Below are 5687 nucleotides of genomic sequence, written 5' to 3'. Positions count from 1 at the left end.
GGCAGGGTTAACCAAAAAAAGCACAAGAGGAAGCCTAGCAATTAATCAGTAATGTCAAAGCACGTTCCCATAAACCAGGCATGTCCAACAGGTGGAACATGATCTAACGGTAGATCACTGGACGTCTGTGGTAAGTCACTGGTAGATCATTGGCTCCCCCCAAAGAAGCTGAACAACTGTGGCTCCCCTAAAAAAAACGCTAAACATTTTACCTCCTTCCTGAAAAAACTCAACAACTTTGACCTGAACCCCCAAAAAGGGGGTAGATCACTGCAAGTTTTTAACTGTGAGTAGATCATAGTCTCTTGGGAGTTGGCCACCCCTGCCATAGACTTTAGATGGGTCCTGCCATAGTCCTATAAAATATTCACTTCAGATTTTAGTGAACAGGTTTGACATGGCAAATGTTTAAAAATCTGTTTAACGGTTCCCTTTTAATCTGGAAAATACCTTATGCTCAACGACTTCAATCATAAAAAAGGGTCAACAACATTGGTTGGCCCTTTGGTCGGCCCTCATGGCCCTTCACTTCATCAAATCTGGCCCTCTTTGAATAAAGTTTGGACACTGGTGTAATCTGAATGCTGCTTTATTTTCTGCCAGTAAGATAGCATTACTAGGATTGAAAAGAGGCAGCTTTGAGTTTCCAAAATGTGTGTGCTTTGAAATAACTACAAAATAATTAACCTCTATGCACAGAATGTGAGTTTTTAACTTTTTCATTGACTGCTTTCTCCAGTCTGCATAGCCCCAAACAACAAAACAGAACTAGAGTTCTGTTCCAACAAACAAGGAACAAAAAATATTGGTTCCCCCAGGGTGTGGTTTACCACATAATTATTTCTAAGTATTTGCAATGAAAGAGATCAATTAACCCAGTCTCCCTTCAGTTTCATTTTAAAACTGATTCTTGCTTCACATATGGAGGATTGTATGTAACTGGAAGAAGAGTGAGTTGTGTAAAGCCTTTTTCTCTTGGGAGAATGCTAGGTAGAAAGGTCTGTGCCACAAGTTATGATGGGATAGCAGCATATTGGCTATCTCTGATATACTTCATTTGATGCATAAAAGTATTATCCTAAATCACAGGAGAATATACATTGTTGAGGAGATGTGTATGGGGAATTGTAAACAGTGAGATCTGTAGGAAATGAAATAAAAGTGATAATTACATTTTTAACTGGTGATTCATAAAATGTGTTGATAACACAGATCCTGGCAAAGATCTGTGATACAGGACTACCAAAAGTACCAGCTCTGTTGAAATGCCAGATTCCTTCCACCATAAGCTCTCAGCTGACAGCATCCATTATATTAGGCCTGGTGTCCCCAGTGTGGCAGATGCAATGGTGCTCCTGAAAGCCTCCTCCAGTGCCTGTGAAACTTTTGCACTCCTGCCCCTCTCCAGGAGTTTACTTCTTTTCTGTATTCCTTGGAATTGAGAAAGGAGCAATCTCTTATTGGAAAACTACAGAAAGCTTTGAAAGGAAGTAGGAGGAGTATCACTGATTCCAGTTTCTTATCGCTCTCTCTTTTCCCCCCAGATTGAGATTGGCACCAAGGAGAAAGCAGAGTTCTTTAGGCATGTCCTGTGTGTTCAGCACTCATTCTGATTTGCTTACACAAAGCATGCTGGGAGGTTATATCATAATAAGCATTCATCCTGAATTGATTGTGGGCGTTTTCCTATTAATCATTCATTTGTCCCACACTTTTCAGTGCATTTCCTCATCACTTTCCAAACCACAAAAGGACAATGTTCTTTTTAATTTTTTTGCACTAGCACTAGAGCAGCAGAGCACTTAAATCCATTTTAATTGCACAAACATTAATTTCCAGTATGCATAGACAAAATACCCACAAAATACTGACAGTCTGGAGGCACCTTCCGTTTCTTTTGCCTTCCCTCACCTGCTCCCATGTGTCTTTGGTTTCTTCTGCCTCTCCTTTTTTCTGAGTGGTCTGTTTGTTTCTTCTTGGACGAGGGAGATTAATATGTTTCTCTGCCCCCTTTCTGTATGTTTTATTCATCCTCCAAGCCTGTCTGCCTCCTTCCTTCCCACGATTCAAGAAACATACACGCCACATCTTAATAAGTATATCTAACATTGTGGGCTTGATGTCCCTTTTGAGTCAGTTTTCTCAGGAGCAAATACTTTTCAGATAGCAGATTTGAGACTTATCTGATGCATGTTTTCTGAGAAGAAAGTTTAATTGATTTTAATACCACTTTATCTCATAGGATTGCAGCTCTGTTTGTTGTGAAATCCTATCATGTGAAGTTTTTGCATGATAAAAGTCCAATGACTCACATGGTAGAGTTTTATCAGTAATCGTTCTGCAAATTATTACATTGTTCTGTAATAACTGAAATGTTTTAAGACACACACTTTTGCGACTCTGAACTTGGAATGATAAACAATGCCATGTAAAAACCAGTGCCTAATTATTTTAGCCTCTAGCATTTCCTGCATGGATGTGTTATTGTTGGCATTATCAAAAAGCCTGAAAGTTTCAAGCTGCGTAGGTGGCTGAAAGATAAGCAGCATAAATAATGAGATTTTGCAAAAGGGTTGCATAACCATTAAGCAATTTTAATACAAAGTACAACTTTGTTTGACTAAACATGTTAACTTGTGAATTAGATTTATCAAAAGTACCCTGTGTGCACAAGAAATTATGGAATTATATCATTTTCCACCCATCAAAAAACATCATTCTTGTCATATGAAGTGCTCTGTACTGAGAATCCAGAATGTGACCTTGCACTCAGAAAAGTTAGAAACTAATTTTTGAATTTGATACATGGTTCTAAAATATACTTAGGCTGAATCCTCTAATTAAACTGAAAAGTGAAGGGAGTAAATTAGACTGAAAAGTGAAGGGAGTAAATTAGCTGACTCTCAAAGACAGTGTTGACCCTTGTCCCAGCATTGAAAACAAGAAGGTTTAAGAAGAAGGGCGTTTCTGTTGTGTGCTTCAGGATCCCAGAATGAGAAGCCCTGGGGAAACTTACAAATTTACAGCCGTGTTGCCATACATGAGAATTCTCAAAAATCTTGAAGTATCAGAAAAGGGTAAGGGGCTCTGTATAATAGAAATGCCTTCTAAATGTAGATACAAGAATTCAGCCTTTCTCAGTTCAGTGTTAATTGTGATACCAATTGCATTGGGAAGAGCAGTGCAGCCACAGTTCCTAGGAAGCCTGGTGAATCCCAAGCAAAAGTGTGAGTGGAAGACTGTGCTGTGCTGGATGCCTGAAGAGATGGAGGCCTCTGCCCACCCTCCTGGCACCCTCTAGATTAGCTGCTGGTGTGTGTGTTTGTGTTTCAAGAAGTTTCTGTGTGTCTCTTCTGCTTGATTTTGTGGGGCATGCAGCAACAGCTGCAGAGTATGTGGAAGAGAGTTCCTTCCCTCTCAGTCTTCTCTGGGCTGATTCCCTTTTTAAAGGTTGCGTCATTGAGGAAGTGGGAGGCTTTTGCAAGGCTAGAGCAGAGGAAGAGGAATTGTGCATCCTTTTAAATTGGGTGCAATGTGATACTCCTTGAATCACAAACAGATGAGAACTCGCTGAGGAAGATAGTAGCAGTGTTTCTTCCAGGCACTGTCTTGGAAGTGCAGTTGTTTATGGTGATAATGAGGGGAAAGAGGAGTGAATGTGGGAGCAGAATAGGGGAATTCTTCCCCCTATATAAAAGTTATTTTCGAAACCAAGGATTCTAAGTTTATAATCTGGCAAAGCAGCCAACCCAGCCATATACATGATAAATACATGCAGATAAAGAAGCATTGGCTGGTGGTTTACATTATACATCGTGGGCAGGGAACCTTTTTCAATCCATGAGTGGCATTTCCATCTGGGGGCTGCTTGCAGTGCCAGGGGAAAAAGTGTGTGGAGTAATTAATGTAAAATCTATCTCCATATAGTAGACTAGTTTCTACACATACTCATGCACCCTTCTATCACCATCCAGGTAAGCAGAGAGTACCATCAGGGTTGACATTTTCCAGCCAGGCCAAAACACTCAAGGAAGATGTGAAACAAGGCTTAGGGGGGAGATATGGCCTGGTGAAAGCCCCAAGGGACTTTCAGCACTTGGCCCCAAGGCTTGAGGTGCCCCAGCCCTGTTATAAATTATGGGTTAAAGGTTTACCCTAAAATTGGGCTCTGTGTCTGCTCCTAAAATATTCTAGGCCAACAATTATTACCAGGGCCAAATTTTAAACTAATTTTGAACTGAAGGTGAAGGGCAATCATTTTCCTTTAATATATATTTAATACAAATTTTGTTGTTTAGTCGTGTCCGACTCTTCGTGACCCAATGGACCAGAGCAGGCCAGGCACTCCTGTCTTCCACTGCCTCCCACAGCTTGGTCAAACTCATGTTCGTAGCTTTGAGAACACTGTCCACAGTGTTAGACACAAGTAAATAATATAAGGCCAATTAATTTTCAAAGTTTGATTATGTTACTTCAAGACAGTCTTATTCCCTCCAGACCAGGCTACATAAATACTACAGTGTTCCTGTCTGATCTAGAAAAATGGCTGTAAATCACTAACACACTTGTCATTGAAAAGTTAATGGTAGTTCTTAACATTTTAAGTGTAAAAAACAACAATGTAATTTATATTGTTATGTGATGTAACAGTGTCCTAAAAGGGGATCCACTCAAGAGAACAGTAGGTGGCAGCCAAGGACTATTCTATAAAATGCAAAAACTTCCAGACTGAGAGCTATTTTAGTCTGTTTTAACAGAAACAACAGAGGGCTGTGACACTTTAAAGATATGACAATTTTATTACAGCACATAGATAATTCATGAATGCTTATGCTTAAAGATTTGTTAGTTTTTAAGAAGCTACAGGCTCTTTTCCCCTATAAATTGCAAATTCCCCTAGGAAAAACATTCTGTGGGAGCTCTTGCAGTATTTCAGGATATTCCAGATACATTTTCATTCCATATATATTGAATAGGTTAATTAAATTGTGGACAGGTGTAGATGCCACCAAAAATTTAATCAGAAACCACCAATTGCCCAGTTATCATGTTTGAACATGTGCTTCAGTCCTTGACCATTTTGGGCTACACAAAAGGTATCCTATACATAACGAGAACTAAAATCCCTGACATTTTTTGGTGTTAGGAGGGGTCACACTTTAAGCAACATTATATTTAATGAACGCTGTGAGAAAGTGGCTAGATTCCGCCCTTTTTATTCATCCTATTTATTCAAGTGCATTGCAAAGAGCTTTGTTTAACTTAACTTGACCACTGTTCCCATTTTTACCACTGGTTGTATTGAAATCGAGACATACTGACTTTTACCAATTCAGACAAACATTGTAACCACTATGTAACAGTGGATCCCATATGAAGTATTTTTTATTTATATTTTTTCTAATAGTGTTGAGCCAATGCAAAGATGTACAGTCTTGGGCACAAGTTGTAAATAAACTTGCTTGAATGTCAAACAGACCTGTCACTTCAAATGTTGCCTACATTTATAAAACAAATAAAAGTTTATTCCCATAGCCTTTTAACTCATACTACCTCCAGTCTGTTTGTCTCCAGTTGTGCATTTGCACTTACATCATCTGTTATGGCTACGCCAGGGGATTATTTCCCGTGAGGTATCAGCAACAGTGCTTGTTCTATTGCAAGAAAAGATTCACAAAGAAGACAGA

Source organism: Podarcis gaigeae (genome assembly GCF_964106915.1).
Source record: "Podarcis gaigeae genome assembly, chromosome: 3".
Lineage (NCBI taxonomy): Eukaryota > Metazoa > Chordata > Lepidosauria > Squamata > Lacertidae > Podarcis > Podarcis gaigeae.
This window is presented reverse-complemented; position numbering follows the sequence as displayed.